This window comes from Lepeophtheirus salmonis, chromosome 11, assembly GCF_016086655.4.
Source record: "Lepeophtheirus salmonis chromosome 11, UVic_Lsal_1.4, whole genome shotgun sequence".
NCBI lineage: Eukaryota > Metazoa > Arthropoda > Copepoda > Siphonostomatoida > Caligidae > Lepeophtheirus > Lepeophtheirus salmonis.
This window is the reverse complement of record NC_052141.2, coordinates 18,189,604-18,210,670: the sequence shown is the minus strand read 5'-3', so window position 1 is coordinate 18,210,670 and position 21,067 is coordinate 18,189,604. Positions and strand designations below refer to the sequence as shown.

Below are 21,067 nucleotides of genomic sequence, written 5' to 3'. Positions count from 1 at the left end.
GCCGAGGACATTCATGAGAGTTTTATCCTTCGAATGAGAGCACACAAAATAATAGGTTTTGCGAATAAAAAGGGGGACGTTGTGAAATTGTGAACCCCAAACACAATGGAAAACCTTAGTTAACTTTATTTTATTCTTTTGTACCTATTAAAAAGGTGTCTCACTCTCCAGATCAAAATCCCAGAATGGAAGGGCCTAGGAAATAAAAACTTAACAAAATAAACTAATCGAACCAAAAATTAATTATGGAGCTCACTTCCTTCACTCGCAAAGTGGAGTAAAGGAAGGCCGCTAAAAAATAATTTGCATTTAATTTGAGTAAATTAAAAAAGAACAAGTCTCCAATAGCTCTCCCTCTACTCAAGAAGATAGAGATCCGAAGAGCTTGATGGCCTCTTAACGACTGAAATTACGATATTCTTTTAGAAATTAATACACTCGTATAAAAAACCACGCCTGAGATTTTTGTCATTCATCAATAAATATGCTAACTAGTGAGTTGTAATTACTATGCTCACAACCAATATTACTTGATAGCAAACGTTATATGAATGATGAGTCGAATTGAAAAGATGTTAAAGATGACTTACTCCTTGATAATCTAAATCAAACAGAAAAGCATATGTTGGCATATTTGATATGTGACTAGTGTTGGATCAGACCTCGGACTGATTACTTAATCATTCTCACCTCCCCCTCTTTCAGTCTTTTTTTTTTTACAAACGTCTACGGTCTTAGCTAAATTTATTGTTGTTCTTCAGTTAGAAAATAAGTAATGATTGCTAGAACGTATAATGATAATTTTTAGCCACACACCTCCCACCTTAAACTTCAGCTATCTTGTTTTTTGAAAGAGATTATGTTGAACAGTTGTAAGGATATGGTTAGTAACTTTCAGATTTGTATTCGTAGTCTTAATAGGCGAATATTACGGTCTTAATTCATTGAAAAATTATATAATTAATAGTTCTTCTTGTGAAACTCAAAAAATTGTACAAATCTCCAATGAAAAATAGATATTGTGAAGTTCCAACAAAACATGTCCCAGATTCAAATTTCACAATGCCATTCCACATTTAAGGCCAAAAAATGATGTTAGTCGAGGAATAAAGCAAGAAATTTTGGAGTACAAGGAAATCCTATCCACCATCGATACTGACGAATTTCATTCTGCCATGGACGCTTGGGCCTGGCAGAGCTCTGAGGTATTTCCATCTCTGAAAAAAAGTGGCTCTGGATCTCCTTTCGATTCCTGCTTCACAAGAATTTGCATTTTATAACATACCTACTTTATTTCCTCTATTTTTGGGATAGGTATTCCAACTGGAGCTGCCCACAGTACTACCAATCCCTTTGCACTTCTTTTCTGCTGCCATATATTGCCTCTTTTTGAATACATTAAATCCCTTAATTTATTATTTATTCGCTTATTTTGACAATCAATTGTTGCTACTAAAAAGGTTTGAATTAGAATAATTTGTTGATAGAATGTGATGAATATTCGTCGAAGACTACAAATTTGTAATCCACATTCAATTTGGAGATAAATCATTCAAGCTTGTTTCTGTGTTGACGGGCCACATATGTAAAATAAAATAGTAATTTTCCAAATAATTGATTTTACAAAAAAAATTAAATTAAATTAATTTATTTAACGATTGTCTCTGCGTAGAAAGGAGTATAAGCAATAAAGAATAAATGGAGTTTGTAAAAAATCAATTTGCTTCTCCTGTTTAATAATACTTTAATTATGTATTAAAAAATGGAAACAAAGACAAAAAAAGTCATAGAAAAATTAATTTGTATTTTGCATTATATATTATGTACTATTTAATAGAAAACTCACACAATTTCGATAAAAATATATTCTTCAAAATCAAAAATTCAATATGATTAATGCCTGACGAAACAAATAAGAACCGGTTGAATATTTTCCTTGTCAACATATTAAGAATTTTAAGGAAAATTATTAAACAGAGAAAATCTAAAAATAAAGAAAATTATATCTCATTGAAACACACAGGCAAATTTTACAATGAAATATTTTTGTCAGTTATAGGCTTTCTATCAAATTACTGGATGATTAATGATACTTAAAAACTTTAGTATAGTTTAAATGTGTATTTTTTTAAGAACCTGATATTGGCCCTAATATGGTCTTATTAGATAATTTTTTCCGGTTTATCGCACTTTTATCGTGACAATCTATTTTAGCCTCTTTTAAGTGCATTTGCATTTGTAGAAATCTACGATTGAAACGGTTGTTAAAGAAAGATAAGAATTATATCGAAAATCCATATTTCAATAGGAATAGAACATACTTTTTCTTCGATATGCTTCACATTTTTATGAATATTTATAACAATTGGCTCATTCGGAAATGTGTTGAATGTCCAATGTTTAATGGAGTTGCAATGCCAGCGAATTTTAATCACATCCGTGAGTTATATAAAAAGGAAAGACTTCTACCGGTCAGATATGCTCACAAATTAACGGATAAGGTCATTCATCCAAGGACTATTGAGTGAACTTGTGTTAAGCTAGCTGATAATTGTTTCCATGACTCAACAATATCCGGACTAAGAATATTTGTAGGGACTAACCCAATGTGGGAGGTAACTTCTAACTTTTTATCCCTAGGGAAATAATTCTGGTGTAGGATAAATTTAAAAAATGTATTTGAAGCTGACCACCTAAGGGATCACCGAAGGACTGCAACAATCTCTAAAGAATGTGACACTCTAGTTTTCTTAGAAAAAATTTATAAATGGATTTACGATTAGGAAAACTCAGGAAAGTGTGGTTTGAGCAAGGGACATTTTTTACCATGAGGTTTTCAATTAGGAGTATAATTGAACTCTCTATTTATTTATTAGAAGTTAAAGGACTGGATTATGTTCTATTAGGGAAAATTAATTCTGATCCTATCCAAGCTCGTTTTTCAAAATATCGTCAACTTGGAGGATCTAATTACTCCATCTCCATTAAACAACTTCTGGAAGGCGAGAAAAAAATTAGACTTTTAAGTCTATTCTCACATTCAAAAATGGCTATTAAACAATTAAAGTTGATAAATTCTTCTATTAAGCCAGATGACTTGGATGCATTTGCATGAATAGTCGATATAGCTCTGCCCATTCTAAAGCTAAGCACAGAAGTAAATGGTCTTAGAGGAGTTGTTTATTACATATACGGATATGTGGGGCAAAATCCATTATCAAGCTGAATAAATGTGAGGACTCTCCTAATCTTTTCAAAATCAGCGCGATATACCTCCAGTTTTTGACCTTTCGTCTGATGAAAACCAAATGAAAGGACTCTATGATTTAAAGAAAGAGTTAATAAATATGGTAAATAGAGGTGGATTAGTCCAATTATCAGACTTACTTTATCTGTCTTGTCTATTTTGTGTAAAATTGTACACGGAAATTATGAATGACGAAGAAACACAGTCTCTGTTTTTTTCTTTTCATCAATCAAATGAACTTTTTGTAAGTATCTTCATGATACGAATTCAAGAGGAGCAGGATTTTAGTTTCTGACTAGAAATTACTTGTGAGAATGGGCATTTGTTTTCTTCTTTTTTCCAAAAAATTTCTAAAAAGTTTTTCAACGTTATGATAAAGAATTTTATTTCTTATCATAATGATAATATAAACATTAATTAAATACGAAAACATTCTCCTAACTCCAAAATTTGCCCATCTCCAAGAAAAATTAATAAATATTTATAGATTTCTCATTTTGTGACATGTTTATAATTTGTTATACATGTAAATACTTCGTATTGTACATGGAATATATTATTGAATAATATATAAATCATCTGAAATTCCGGCTCTTATTTAAGCCAACAAAATGATTCATTTCACTAAAACCAATTATTGTGTAAAGTTATATCTTATTGGGCGTACAGTTTACAGAAATTAATAATATAATTGGAAACGCAGTTCCGAGGTCCAATGGATTGTAAATGTAATTGCAGATGAATTGAGTGAGATAGATATCTATGGAAAATAACGATATATGAATAAGATAGAAGATCGTAAGAAGTGTAACAAAATGTTCAATCTCTTCATTGAAGATGTGAGTGGGAATAATTGCTTTGAGAGCAATTGGGAGAATATTAGAGGTTCAGCTGCAATGAAGTTAATTGGGGGAATAGTGCCTTCAATATCCTCAATCTATATAAACTAATTTAAGCCCAACAAAACTGAGACCAAGTCCTCTTCAACACTTAAGAGGGTAGCAGCAATGTGTCCTAAGAGAGTCCTTATCATCCGAATCCGAGATGAGCTTAATTCATAATCCTTCTGAGCAATATAACTTCATAGTCCTCCATCCTTTAATGAAATGACTATTTCTATTATACGAATGCATCAATCTGAGATAAGATAAGATGACCATACCACAATTCACTCACATTATAGATATATCAGTTATAGAACCATGAGAAAATGACATGGATAATAATAGATCCATAATTCCAAATAATCCACAACAATCGAAAGCATTCTAGTCCTGTAGTAAAAGATGTATTTGATAAGTTCCAAGTCTTCCAGGGCTGTAGAGTTGGAGTCGGAAAATTTGTACCGACTCCGACTACTAAAATCATTATAATTAATGGCAATAAAACTCATTCCTTAGTCTTGTCGTTAGTCAAAGTCATTAGAGTAAAGAGTAATGTTACAATGAGAGGTTCTTTGTTTTGCTGTTCAAAACTTATGAATGTATTAGAAATAAATAGATTTTGATCCGTTTCATTTGTTGTTCATCTTGTTAAATATCTTATATTCGTAATATTTTATATATACCTGGCATAATTACTTACAATATAAAACAAAAAAGTTAATATTAATAACTACCTATAGCTCTAAATTAAATGTATATTTATAGTCCTTAGACTCAAATGTCTCAATATTGGCTATAAAATATATTGTTAATTTTTTTTGTGTTGGAGTTTATGTAGCGACTTCGCAGCCTTGATCACAAATCTGTATAAATTTATATATAAAAATTAAATCTGGTTATTTATGTAGTTATTAAACTCCTCAATGATCACATGGGTATATGTGGCTGGTTCAAAAATAAAAAAATCTAAATATATTTTTTGCTTAATTAATAAATACATCCCAATATAACAAAAACATATTTTGCTCACTTTTAGACTTTTTATTCAACTTTGTGGGATGAGTTAAGATAGTGATGAACTTAAGCTATAGTTTAGAACCTTTGTATGATTTAAGAGACTTAAGATTTAAGAGCCCACATGTTGCCTCATTGAAACAAAATCCATCAATTTCTTTTATTTTTTTTTTTTTTTTTGCAATCAATTTTGACTGCAATAAGTGCATTTTACGACAGCAATTTTAAATATTTATCTAGTTACGTGACACTAGTCCTCTTCTTCTTCTCTAAACTCTAAAAGTTGTGCCATATTTACGTTTCTCAAACTTTGGCGAAAACGGAGAAGGATTCAGTCTTTAGACACGGAATAAAACTAGTCAAGAATTCTTTGCTACATACCATAGTCTGTATTTATTTCTGATCAGACCAGATTCCCCAGCTAAGGAGAGACCATAATTAATTAGATGGCGCCACTATCTTTTTATGTTATATTTATTATTCATATTTTTTATTTTTTCCAAAATTAGGATTGGTAGATTCCTTCTTAATCTATATATTTATATATCAATGGTGTATTTTTAGATTTATTGTAATAATTATATATATATATATATTAATTTCTTTATTTTACGTATTGTCAAAGACCGTTTTAGATATTAAGAAAAGAATACCACAATTTTTATTAATAAAGAAAATATGTATTCCAACCTCAATTTTGAGAAAAATTATTTCCACATTTTCATTCTCTACAGTGTACGTACAAAGAAGTAGATTGAGAGAAATTGTATGTACATTAGAGTGGTTCAACATTCATCTTTTTATTGTATTTCGATTTGAGGCCAGTGTGGAATATTTGTGGTGTGAAAATTACCCTTTCAATATAGCATGGACTAGAAATTTTTAGTGATTTTTCAAAAAAAGAAAAAGAAACCACCCTAATGCGCATATTTTGATATAAGAACTTTATAATCAGTAAAATATTGCAGGAGCAGATAGTCAAGCATTCATCATACATGGATGGATATTATATGATTTCCTTGAATTTTCTAGGTATAAACAATCCTTTTACACAATTGATATTGAATTACAGAGTTGTTATTACGTCTCTTGGAGCATGAAATATTCAAATTATATGAATATTGTACACATAAATCCAAGTCAAAGGACTAAAAACAATTGGGAAACAAAAGTAACTTAAGATATGTGAAGGTAAACTGAGGGATCAATGGTTAATCCAATACGTCAGACTGTCTGTCAGACAAAAACACAGCGATTAGTCTCAAAACTCGGATCAAAACCTATTTTTCCCCCCTTTTATTCAGTATTAAGGATCTGTTAGGTAACTGGGAAATTATACCGAGATTAATAAAAATGCTTTGTATTCCTTTGAATCTACATTTTATCACCAATACTTTTTAGTATGCTCATGAAACATTAAACCTGTTTGATTCATTTCTTTATTTCTCGCAGTATTCTCTTGTTTATGATTTATCTGTCAATTCACCAATTTTTGATCGAGGTTTAGTGAGTGCAATTAACTGTTTTGTTTAAAAGTCCTTCCTTTCTATTTCTTGGATTTTTTTTTGAAAATTATGATTTTGTTGTTTTTATTATATATAATCAAAGTTGATAATATTGTAGAGAAAAACGCATGCAAGGAGAAGGGGGGGGGAAGACATATGGTATCATTGTATAAATACTGATGTGACTATTATCTGCCTGCTTTATTAGGATTTTTGAGGGTATAACGAAAGCATTTATTAGCAAAATGTTTAATGAAGATATACTATGTACGTATAGACTTAGACGTTTTTTTCCGTTACAGTAGATTTGAAAACGTCACACTCCATGAAATTGTAATTCGTTATGAACCTTATTCTCAAATTAATAGCTAATGAAACGACAAAGTAGAGTATTTCGAAATATATTTGAAGTTCCAAATTTAAAATAGAAGGCTTAAATTAAATATAATCTACATACTAAAAAATAAACCATCATACATTTAAGTTAAATATACAAAATTAAACAATTAGAATCATATAACTAATAATAACAATAAATTATATATACAGAATATTGAAATAATAGATTGATCCAAATAATATTTTCTTGTTCTGACATCGGAATCCAGTTCAATATGTCATACCTTTAGGTTGCAAAACACAAGTGAGACGTGGAGTTTAATCAAAAACATAATCACCCCTCTTCTTCATGTGGAAGTTGCTATATATAAAAGGCGAAAAAGAAACCACACTAATGTGGATATTACTCCTTATTAAGAGCATCAAAAAATATTTTTTCCCCGTTATTTATGCATATATAACAACATACTATTATCATGAAGGATATACACAATTGCTAATTATAATGCTACACCCAATGCAACTACCCCCGTTGTTGTGATCATTTAAGCAGTTGTTTTTGCCTTTTCCTTGATGATAAAAGTTTTTATTAACTGAAAACCATTTCTTGGAGCTTATCAACCATAGCTAATCCTTGAGTGATAAAAGAGTAATATTTATTAACTTGTGTTGATTTCCTTCACAACATACTTGTCGTAGCTAATCTAATGAAAAATAAGGCAACTAACCTGGGGGGGGGATGATGGTTAAAATATATATCAAATTCTATTTCAACTCTATTTTTGGGATTCGAAACCATATTTTAAGCATTATAGAAAAAGAGAAATCTAATTTCCAACCTATCAGAAGATTGATCATATCTAACCAAAATATGTTCAGAAATGTATTTAAGGATTTCTTAGACGAGGTAATGTGAGCATCATTAAATACAATTTAAAGGGTCCTTTATGGTAATTGTCATACAAAGTCGAAACTATTTGGAAAAGGGTAACTTTTGTTTGATACTATTCTTTTTCGGTAACAGGAAAGTTCACTGCGCTCTTTTCAGACAAGGGTAACTTCCTCCCAAGACAAGTTCATCCCGAAGCCAGTTCATCCCAAAATTCCTTTAAGATAATTTCATCCCGAAGCAAGTTCACTATAGTGAAAGTTCATTCCGAGTAAAATTCATACGATGACAAGTTCATCTCGAGGAACTAACATATTTTTATATAATCTAAATTATAATTATTAGAGATGTAAAATGAGTGCGTTATACTCTACATTAGTAATATATTTATATTCAATTTAAAAATTTATTTATACAAAAAAAAAAATAAAGCTATCTGTGTACTATGTACTTAATTCAGGATTAAAAGAGTTTTGTGTATATATGTTTTCCCCCTTTCCAATAACTGTTGGTTTTTAAAATGATGTTTTTTTATTTTCATGTTTACATAGCCTATCTACGATCTACCAGAATTTCTAAAAGGCAGGTATGAGAGCTCGCTCATCTTCTTATTTTTTATTTTATCTTCGTCTTTTTCTTATGTTGGAGGAAGCCCGGGTAAATTTAAATTGTATGAAGAATGTTAATATTATTATTGTTGGTGTTATACAATGATTTAAAAAAAATACTCCCAAAATAACAGGATCCTTATTCAATGATATAAGTTTAATTATCAAAATAGTTTGTAAATTTAAGGATTTAAGAATTGTCTTGTGTAGTCAAAAAATAAAAATAAATAAAAAAATAAAAACTCGTTTCGGGATTAACTTCTCTTGGGATAAACTTGCCTTGGGTTGAAAAGAGTGCGGTGAACTTTCTTTACCCGTTATTTTTCTACAAGATATTGAAAGTTGAACATAAATCAACTGGAACCAATCAATCATTCTTAATCATGCCAAAAGTTTTATATTTTATGAGCGATTTACTTCCAATGATAAATATGGCTTCTTTTAATAGAAAAGGTTAGGCTAAATATGTCATAATTAATTGTATTCCACTAGGGAATGGAGTTATATTGTACCCCTTTACTCATAATTAATTTGAATGCCATCTGGAAAATAAATTGCTATATATGAACATTAATCCAAAAAATATTGAAAATATATACTTTACAAATATTAAAATACTCGTTATGCTAATTGCATGGATGGTTTTTTTTTTGTTTTTCCACCAAAAGCTACCAAGGATATTTAGTCGCTCGAAAGACGGGCTAAACTTGAATTTACTCATTTTCATAAATTATGTAACTTGTAATTGTCAGGGCTACCACGTGTATTTTGGCTCTAGAACGAATTTACCATGAAAATTATTATATCTTTGATGTCAGTCTACACGAACTTCTGTATATGACCGAATTAGTCCGGTCCACTAAAAAGCATAACAGTCTTTGTCTAGTCTAGGATTTTCAGGGCTGAGATCCAAGACTAGTACTTATGCATTGTTATTTGAGAACCCGGAAATGTGCTATTATTTTTGAAAGGGGTTACTAAGGGCAGAGCATTTATGGGTGTGGTTCGTACTACTATTATTTTTAATAATTATTATAAGCATCTTAGACAATGATTTACGATTCGCATGTATTTATGTTGTTTGCAAAAGGTAATTCAATGATGAGGCTGAAAAAGAGCATTGCTGTTTTCGTTCATCCATCATTCCACGTCATATGCCATCTCTCTTTCTTTGATATCATATTCATACATATTATATATAACTCCATTTAATTAGTGTTGTGTCAGTCTACTTTAGTTTTAGATCTGGTCATTCGGACTGTCAGTACTAGAACTGACGCTACCAGCAGTCTCGCTGAAACTGAAACCTCATTTTATTTGGTGTTTCATCGAGAAAATCATTCCACATTTTAATCTGTTAAGTGCCAAATTTCCCCCATCCCTTCAAAGCTAGCTAAATGTGTAACAATTTACAGGCGAGATATGAGGTCATTAATTATATCTGCTGGAACGACGTAGCTCGGTGAACAACGCGGTTGGGAGAAATTATTCTCTTGAATTGAATGTGCAGGTTCGCATCTCGGTTGCTCCTAGAGAATGAAATTTACATAATGTAAATGGTCTTCAAAGACCATTCCTAGGTCAGATGGAGCAATATTAATACTATATTTTTTACATACACTTAATCAGTGCAACTCCATACGACCAGTTAAAGGAACATTAAAGTAATATATATACATATGTGCCTTAGTGAGATAGGTCACTTTTTCTCTAAAAATCCCAAACTTGTTAAGTAGCTCCTAGGACTTTTACCCTTGATTTGATTACTATCCTATATCAGATTTCTTTCTGTTTAACTACAGTGTTAAATTATTTTATCCTTGTTGTGTTTTAATTGGTTAATTATATTTCATACGTTTATTGTTGTTAGGTCTTAGTTAAGTGGTGTAATTTTAATGTACAATGTTTATTTATGTTTTTAGTTACCCAATTCTTCATACCATTTTTTATTGTTTTTAAGTATTTGTGCACATTAACAACGTGAATAACGACCTTTTTTATTTAAAAAAAATCCTTCTAGCTTGTTTATTTGTTGACGAGCCACATATACATGGTTGGTTGCAAAACGATGATTTGAGAGATGGATTTAGAAATACATCAATATTTTTATATTTTCAATAATAGGCAAAAAAATAATGTTAACAAAACTTGTAGTAGACAAGGTTTTTGCAAAACTTATTTCACTCAATATGGCCACCTTCATGATCAATCATACTCTTTACACGTCACCTGAAGGCCATGCAAGAATTGATTACAAATTTCTCTGACAAGTTGTCCCATGCAGCCACTATGGATGACTTCGGTGAGTCCACATTTGGGTGTGAGGTCCTGTTGGTTTACCTCTTCAAAGTTCCTTATATAGAAAAATCAATTGGGTTCAAATCTTTGGACCTAGAATCGAGTCATGCTATCTACACAAAACTTTTGGTACTTGGCGGACGTGTGAGAAGGGTCCTTGTCCTGAGTCCACACTTAGTTACCCTCCGAGTAGTTGGTCTTCAACCATGGCAAGATGTTGTACCTAAGCACCTTATATTAGGCCACTCGAAGGATTTTCTGTCCAACCTTTGAAAAGTATTGAGGCTTCTTCTTTCCGTCAAAGGAAATGCGAAGTACTATTATTTGGGCCGGATATTTGGTGTGGTAAAACCCTCAGTCCTCTTTTGTTTCGGCAAGCCAGTGGTCGTTCGAGAAGAGTTGTGGAATTGATTACCTGTGAAAAATCTTCTTGTCAGAGAAAATGTTCCCAATCGACCTACTTGCCATGATCTATGTGAGGATTATCTTGCACCTCTCGAGCATCCTGGCTTTCATGCCCTCCTTCAGAATATTTGTGGTTTCCTTGTGAAATAAACTATTCCAAAGTTGTGCTTTATAGCCCTCCTGATGGTACTAGGAACCACAGAGAAGGAGTTTGTGAGGCGATTCATCGACTTAGTTGGATCTTCCTTTATATTATTCTCCCAACTTAACCAGGACATCGTTTCCCTCTTTAAATTTTACACTCAACTTACTGACATGCTGGAGAGGTCTTCTATTTTTTTTTTTTTTTCATCTTGGCCAACTTAAAAACCAGGATCCGTGATCTTCATCAAAAAAATCAAGCATCCAGGAGATCGATCTGAGATGCGCTGCATTTTTGCTTGTTGCTCGCTCATGATGATGAAATGGCTAAATAGTTAGTATAGTTTGTTTATGTAAAGAGGACGTTGGAAACCGAATACCAAAAAATAATCACTAGAATTCCCAAGAATTAAGTAAAAATGATAATAGCTTCAGAAAGTTTAAAACTCCGGCTCAGTTTGCAACTACAAAAAGTCCATTGAGCTTTCTACATCATATTGTATACAACTCAAATCTTTATTTGTTCCCTTATAAGGACGATAAAACATTACTTAAAATATCAAGTGATTTATTACATACTTATTACCATCTTTGCAAAATATACCTATATATATAACTATATTTATCCCATTTGGCAAGTCTCATGTGCAAAATTTGATCCATTGTTCTCAAATAAGGATTTTAATATATACATAATGGTCATAGCTGATTAAGTAAGTAAATTACAGAATGACAAATTTATTTTTTATAATTATATAATTCAAATTTTCCAAAAATTTTGACATACAAAATCATCCATTAGAACCACAATAAAAAAAGAGTCACATGTCCTTTCTTTAAAGGATTTAATGTATTTTTCACCTGATGTCATAATGAACAAGAGCTCCACCAAAGTGAAATAAATATATGTTATCCTTATATATAGAGTTAAGATTTCTGAGCCATTTTTTTGGGTCAAAAATAGTCAAAAAAGAGTGTTAAAATTTTGAAAAATGAACACTCAGAAGATCAAATTTGAGCAATTTGTATTAAAAGAAAATTAGGTTTAAAAAGGATAATTGGCTACATTATAATAGTTTGTCCCCACTTTCTCTTTCTTAATAAGATGTGAAACCCTCCAAACTCATCCCTCAGTCCACGGATCGTCTCCAAGCCCCCAACCCCGTAAATACTTCATAAGAGACAAACTTTACCCTTTTTATCTAACTTAGGGTCGGGAATACGGCAGGATGCACCCCCTAATTATAACCTTGTCATCAAATTTGTCAAACGCATAACGTCATTGTCAAAAAATAAATTCTTACTCTAACATTTTTTTTTTTTTTAAAGTTGTATTCTCGAATAGTTTTAAAACTAACAAACACTTATTCACAGTTTTTATAACCAAATATTTATTTTATATCAGCCATTCAATCAGATTTTTGGGGGATTGAATTTGATTCATATATACATATGTTTAGTACATTTTAATTTCGAAAAAGCTGTTTAAGCTATGTTTATTTATCACTAAAGTTATAAATGCACTCGAAAACATATGTAGTTTGAAAAAGAAAGGGTATTTGGGGAAATCTTTCCTTTTTTTTTAACAAAAAAAATAACTATAAAAAATGTCTTGCCTAAAAAAAACAAGATATTTGTCAATTTCGTCTTTTGACACTTTTCTAAAATTTCATTTTCTACTTATAAAAAAAAAAAAACACATTCTTTCAATCTGTCAAAGTTAAAAAAATTATTACAAGTCATGACTCTGCCTCCATTATTCATTTACTTCTCAATTTATTGCTTACACATTTAAGTACCTTTTTTTCAAAACAAGTATTTAGAAAAAGTAAAAATCATTATATATATTACTTGTAGGAAAAAATTATATTGTTCTTCTTTTCGAATAGCTATAGTATTTTTTTTTATTTTTTTACATAGATATAGTTTTATACGATACCTAAAGTAGACATATTTGTAATAAAAAAACTGGTGACCGGATAATTCCCCCCAGAAATTTTTGCCCTGGGAACTTTCACCCTGCAGAAGTTTCGTACTTGGGAATTTTTCCCCAAATCAAATTATAGCATTCTTATTAAATTAATGTGGTTTCTTATTATGAGGATTTCGAAGGGTTTTTTAATAGGGTTCATTCTTTTGCTGAGAGACAAAGGAAGAGGAAAGAGCACAGGTTAAGTGAAAAGTTCTGAAATATTTTTCCTAGATATCTTTAGTGACCTATATCTCTCAATTAACAAATTGCATCAAAATATTTCGTGAAGGCAGTTGCGTGTTAAAGCGTTCTAAAATTGAAGTAAAAAAGAGAAAATTCGATACATTCTTTATTATCCCTACAACCAAGGTGAAAACCTTGAGCAGCAAAAATTTTCTTTGCTGTTTATGGACTCAATCCAGTATTGAATGCAACAGCAGAATGGTTGTTTCAACTATTCTGTTCTGGTAAAATGAACGTCGAAAATATGGATACAATAATGGAAATCGTCCAGTTGGACCGGTATATGAACACTTATTTCATTCCCCAGGAACTAAAGATTATGATTTTTTCCAAAAAATTTATATTTGAAATTATTTTCCAAAATGTGTAGAAAATAAAAGCATGAGAAAAGGTGAATTTGTTGTTGCCTGAAAAAAAAAAAGCAAAAAAACAACGAAAAAACGATTTTTTTTTTTCAAATTTGATCAAATATTTTCTTTAAACCGACTTAATTTTTTATTAAGAGTTGTGGACTTTTCAATTTGTTTTCCAAAAGTTTAAACCTTAACCTTTGTATTTTGGAAATTTTACTTGATATTTGGTTCCAAAAACTTAATTTTTTGTTAACAGAGATGGATTTTTGAATTTTTTTTTCCAAAAAATTATTCTTTAAAAAATAGTTATGATTTTTTTTCAATTTTTTAATTCTTTGTGAATATCTCTGGATTTTTGGAATTTTTTTCGAAAAAAAGTAATTTAAAAAAAAAATCTTAACATTTTGTAATTGGAATTTTTTGTTAAGAGTTGTGGATTTTTGAAAATTTATTCGAAAAAATGTTATATTCGAAAATAAAATTTAAAAAAATTATTATTTGCGATTAAATTTTTAACTTTTCTTCAAAAATCAGAAATTTACCCAATCCCCTTCCCCCTCCAAATATAATCCAGTGGATATCCTTGATAACTTTGGTCTATTTTGAACAGTTTTCAGCTAATGGTTTGTTTGTAAGACGAGATAATTCTCGTAATGGTTTAGTTCGTTGTGTGTTTTTTTTTTTTTAATCAATCATTGACTAATTATGATTTTTAGCATTTACATATCACGATGCTTCGCAATCCATAAAGATAATTGGCATTCGGTAGAGTGTAAACCTCAGCCTATGCTCTTTTTAATATATATTTAGAAAATATCATTTCTTCTCTATGTTAAAGTAAAAAATGTGGAATGTTGAATTTAATGAAATTACATAATCCATTGCATTCCTACTTTAATATGTGTTATATTATATGGACATTCATTGTGTGGTACCATGTACACGATGACCTTTAATCTTGTCCTTGTTTTGTTTTTTTGCTATTTGAAGCATCTTTATTACACCTCCAAAATGACATCTAATACGTTCCAAAGTTATTATAGATTATATCCTTAAACGTTTTTTGCTATATTGACCTTTGGCCTCTCACAATTCAATGGGTTTTACTGTAGCTATATGGGTATAATCTTCGTACCAAGTTAGATCAGAACTGATTTGTAACTTTTGCCGTAATCAAGGTGACCAACAAATAAACAAATAGCGGCAAAAAAACAACCTCTGTTCAACATCGCTGCCGGAAGTAGTTATTGGGATAAGTGTCCCATTATGTAAATCTGAGACTGTTATGATCTATATTGGACCAACTATTTTTTTCCTTTAAAATGAGTTCTTTCTAGACTGTATCATAGAAAATATCGGTGTAGACTGGCCTAAAGGAAAAAATCCGCCTAGACCGTTTTTGTTGTCCACACACTCGGTAAAAATTATTTTCTTGGACTCAATGTGCTTAGCTTCATGGATTGAAAGTTCTTAGAGAAGTCCATATACTTTATGTGTACGGACTTCTAATAACATTTCTAGATCAGATGGAGTAAATGTTTACTTATACTTAATATGTGCAACTCCATCTGACCAATTAAAAGATCAAAAATAAAAAAACTAGTCTAATTTAAATGATTTAATTTGGCAAAGCCAATTATGATTCCGCCGCCTGCAGGGCCTAGCTGACGGAGCCCAACTAGTATTATTTAAACAAAATTTATTTTTTAGCCGACGCCTAATTACTCCGGTCAATTCTGGATGCAACCGTTGGTTGCATATATGTATGCCCTCATTATATAACTAAAAACCTCTGTCTTATTCTGAAGGTGTGGGTGAATATAATTATTTTTTAATCTGTCAATGTCATAAGAGGCTCTAAAAACGGCTTTAAAATCCTTTGCTACCCTAACGTATATCCGAATAAATAAAAAAAGTAAAATATGAAATATTTTTAATTATCAAGAAAAGTTTTTATACACATACATAAGTTTAACAACAAATGTATACTACTACAAGATCAGAAAGAAAATCTTGAGTTTAATTAACAAGTTTTATTAGAAATTCTTTTTTTTTTTTCATAAAAGAAACAAACAAGGCAGAATTCTAGAAAAAGTAAAAAAAAACTTTGTATACAAATTAGTCTGTAAAAATATAAAGTTTGAATACTTTTTTGTTTCTTTTGTTTAAGCCTTGTTGATCTTAAAGATATGATATAATGAGCAGTAGTAATTCATTATATATTCACAAATTTATCTTTATTTAATAAAGATAAATAATATTACTTCTCAAATAATACTACACATATAATATTTTTTTGGTAGATTTTATGAAAAGGTTGCGTTGACTTTTTTTTATGGAGCCATAATTTCTATAAATAACACAATTATTCCTCATTTCATGAATTTTCTACTCTACAGTTTTTACTTCAAAATTATAACCTTTACAAGGCTTTAATATAAAAAAATCAAAGACCATATCATTCTAAAATTAAAAGTAAAAAACTAAGGTTATACTTCTTGTTATAACATATGTTAAACTTCAAAAAAGGATCATTTTGGGCCAGATCTATGTTTGTAAACAATCTGTGACAACCATAGAAAAAGAAATAGTTTTTCTCTCAAAATGGCTGACATCACGTCAAAAACTCTATTGTACTTTCTATTAATTAATATGTAAGGTCCTTTACATTGTTGTTTCAATGGGTGAGAGTAGTTTTTTCATTACAGATAATTTTTTTTACGAAAAAAGAATATGTAATGAAAATAGTTCTCTCCGTTCGCTGATTATAAAATCAGAAACAAAACATATTTGATTATAAATGTAATAGAAAAAAGATTTGAATATCTTTTATCTAAATTCATAAATTGTGGCAATCCCTTTTTGACAATTATTTTTACAATTTAATATCGTGCTTATAATAACATATATCCTCATGAATTAAAGATCGTGATTGGAGTCAAATACGGCAGGATTAAAATAGGATTATGATGGATAGAAAGATGTACATACTTACATAGTTTCTTCCAAAAAAATATAATTGAGACAAAATTGGGGTTCATTTTGCTAGGAACTTTGACTTGTGTCACGTTTAACTACTTGTCCATGTAGGAATACGATAAAAGTTACCGATAGATGTTGATACAAACTTCCAAGAAGATGATATATGTTAAGAGTAATAAGTGATAAAAATTTTAGAGGTAAGAGGTAAGAAAAACGTGAAAACCGAATAATTGATTATAACTTTGCAACAAATTAAGATACATGACTCAAATTAGGGTCATTTAGAAGTTATAATAAAGGCCCTTTCACATTAAATCCAACAAAGGTTTGTCTCCTACATCTAGGGGTCCGTAGTGAAGTCAACCACTTAAGCTAACCACCTTCAGCTTCAACTAAAGCCTCCAACTTTCACTGAACCTAGTACAGGCCTAGATAAAGAACTCCTTGTATATGTTGGCCACTGCCTCGAATATGCAAGCCTTAAAGGAGCCAACAGTGTTATCTGCACGTTTATTGGACTCCAAGACGCCCATACATAGTAGATCAAGGGGTTCAGATCCAGGTAGCTAGGAGGACACATGTTCTTAACATGCAGGGCCTTAAGGAAGTCTGGAGTGTTTTTTCTCTCTCAGAACGATCATGAGTCTTCTTTGCAGGTTTTCCTGACACATCAGACTTTGAAACATCGTAAACAGCGTATTTGGGGAGGATTATAAATTCAATAATCTCCGAAAGTGTGCGGCACACAATAATGACTGAACGGCGTTCATATTCAGAAAACATCTTATATTTTTTCTATTACAGTTTTGTTAGCTGATTCTGATGAGCACACTTTCAAAAACATGGATCTCAGGGCGGCTAAGATATTGAGGTCTAAACTTGTTCCGAATTTAAAATTCCTATTCTGTATGTCTTCGAATATCCCTAGAAAACTTTTCTGGAGCATTGACTAAAGGTTTTAATAATGAGGAGTTTGATCAAATTGAAGAAATAGATGTCCTGACTAGTCTTGAAATGAATATATATCTCTATAATGATGGGAGTAGAAGCTCATCAGTATAAAATAGATTGATAATCGTGTACATTGGTTCTCGACTTAGAAGATTTCAATTTTAGATTGTTATTCTCTACAACTGGTGAATTAGTGACCCTCCAACCTGTGCAAAATTATATTTATGTTTTTGATAGAAATGGCCTTGACCTTTGGATTGAATAAGATACATTACATATTTATGGAGAATTGACTCCTACTGGAAATATAACTCTTTATAAACTGAATTACAAATTTGATAGTTTAGAGAGGTTAAAGTCTGACTACAAACCCCATCTGAATAACTTATGAAGAAACACAGTTGCAAAGATAAAAACGATAGTATGAAAATGATAAGGTCCTAAATATCAAAACATCATAAATCTTCTATAGACGGTCTAGCTAAATTTAGATAAACTAGGCTTTGAAGGATGACAAAAATAATACAGCTGCCAAAATGGCCATGCTTGGCCTTTTTGTTTGATTTTTTTTTCTGGTATCTCAAACGTTAATTTGAACTCACTCTCAAATAGTTGTTATCAGATTCTAAAAAAATCCGTCTCAGGAAGATTTTATCTTGAGACGTTTTTGCCTTGCAACGTTACGTTACGTTACGTTCCTTGTAACGTTAAAGGGAACGCTACTTCTTCTTAGTTGAATTCCCGCTTTTAGAAATTTGAAAACAAAAGGCTAGACAATCCCAATGATTATTCAAACTATTAAAAACTCTAAATGACTTTGTGAATACATACTTCATTAATTTATCAGAATCATAGATTATGCTGTCTTCACTTGGACCATTCACATTCATTTTTGTTTATTTCTTTAACATACTACTGGCATATCAAACTTTAAACAACTCTATTCATAGTAGACATTGACCCGTATTATATTTTTTTCAATTTATTTTTTTGCACCTCCGTTAATGTGTTTTTGTTATTTGCAATCATGGTATTATTAATAACAATACAAGAGGGTAAATATTTATTTTCATAAATATCATTATAATGAAATATTAACAGAAAATAAATTGAATTTTTCCATAAACACACAATGACTCTCTTAATTTTCATCAGAAATTTCAAAAAGTATGTATTGAGGTATAATAAATATTCATTTTTTTTAGGTTTAAGGGTGCAGTGCACGAGTTGAAGTGTTGTTTTTGAATATGAGTATATTTTTATGAGCATTCATCAGTATTTGTATACTAGTGTTAGGCTTCGGTCTGAAAATCCAAAACCGGTCTAAGACCTTTATGATTTTTAGTGGAAGAACTAATTCGGTTCTTTCATAAAAGTTCGTTCTGGATCGTCTCATTTAAAATTATGTCTCGGTCGATTCTATAGATGAATTGCTGATGATCTCATGTATGTTTAAAAATTCTCAAAATTGGGGTTTTTACTTAATGCCATTTTGCTGAAAGAACAGTTTCCCGAATGACTACATTCCAGAACAAAAACATTGCCAAATGACTCTTTGACGAATATACAGTATACACTTTTCCAGAAAAAAATAATACATAGAGGGGGTGCAAGCTATCAATGCCACCACTTTGGTGCACTCTCTTTGTCAAATACAGGCATTTTAGGGGGGATTTTTTTGTTTTATACTTATTCACACTTGCACCAGTTCGAAAAAAAAAAATAGAATCAATTGATAAATTTGTTGTCCAAAATATTTGGGAACGATAATATAACAATTCCTCGAACTTTTTCCAGGACCAGAAGGTCAACAACTAGAACAACAGGGGGTTCCCCTTCTGGCCCAAGAATGTGCCCGTCGTCATGCACACAAAGTTCCAGCCTTCATCATTGTGTTTGGGGCGGTTAGCTCTGAAGATCACACCATGCCACCTCATGTGTTCCCCCAAGGCCTCGTGGTCAACAATCATGCCTACCTGGACGTTATAGAGACCTAAATGAAGCCTGTATCGATATGGTTGCCAATGGGAGTCCTTACATGTGGTAGAAGAACTCAGCTTTCTGCCACACCTCGAAAAAAAAAGTCTCAAATGGCTCCCAGACAAATTTGACAAATTGATCTCACCTTTTGACCTCCAAGATTGATGGATCTGAATCCAATGGATTTTTTTGTGGGATGCAATCGAACGAAAAGCCAACCAAACCCCCTTCAACACCAAAGACGAATTGATCACTCGGATCAGGAAGAAATCTCAGAATTTGCCGATGGACCAAGTCGTGGCGAAGGCCTACTTGCACGTTGAATATCGTATAGAGACTGTAATTGAGGCGGGAGGTGGTGATTTTATTAAATAAAATGAATCAAAATCCATCAACCTTTTAACAATCTTTTTTATTTATTTAAATTTGATATCTGGTTGGAGAGAAAATTGTGTTTGAAAAAATAATCATTTTCACAGCACAGATAGCCTGCACACAATTATTTAAAAAAAAATTAACAACTTGCCACGAATTCCAATGATTAAGTGTTCATTAATTAATGATTATCTCTGACTTTATAACTCTCAAGATGCGTTTGTCACCAGACGTGAAACTGACACTACACAAGGGATAACTAGTCTATTTACTAAATTGCTTTATAGCAATCCGAAAAGTATTCGACCAAGAAATCCAAACATCAAAAGTGGACAACAAAATACACTGTATATTATATTTATTTTGAGTCAGTTGATTGTCATGATTTTTGTTACAACTTTTGAAGATTCTTCATAATTAAATGAATTAGTTAGTTATTATTAATTAATGAACAATTAATTATTGCAATTTATGGCGAATACTGAAATGTTTTATCTTTAGTAAGATGAAAAAAAATCATCATTACTGCATGAATTATCATAAAAAATATTTACACTTAGTGTTAGTTTGGCAAACTGTCTGTTCAAAAAAATGGTTTTTGCCTACGGAAAATCGACACATTAACTTTTTATGAAGTTAAAAGTATTGCATAAATCATATTATACAACTAATAAATTGAGATAACTGCATTGAATTATTAGTTTCAAAGTGACAATTTTAAGGCAAGTGTTAGAGTTAGAAGCAATATCGATTTCTACTCTATTTGATTTAAAGACATTGTTTTAATGATTAAGGGAGAGTCTATATCCATTTGGTTGTCTGACTCCAAAATTAATCTTCAGTGTATATCCATTCCTTCAGTTAAATAGAAGGGCGTAGAT

The 21,067-nt window shown here is 30.9% G+C and overlaps 1 protein-coding gene across 2 annotated transcripts in view; it reads left to right on the top strand.

The window, feature by feature from the left end:
- Positions 1-21,067, top strand: part of Hydr1 (phospholipase Hydr1) — a 181,409-nt gene that overhangs the window by 46,996 nt on the left and 113,346 nt on the right. Inside the window, exon 2 of one of the 2 annotated variants that reach the window (XM_071891734.1) lies at positions 8,430-8,464. The exons of the other annotated variant lie outside the window; for it this stretch is intronic. The gene's annotated coding sequence lies outside the window, so the exon portion shown is untranslated. The remainder of the gene's footprint in view (positions 1-8,429; positions 8,465-21,067) is intronic. 2 annotated transcript variants of the gene reach the window in all.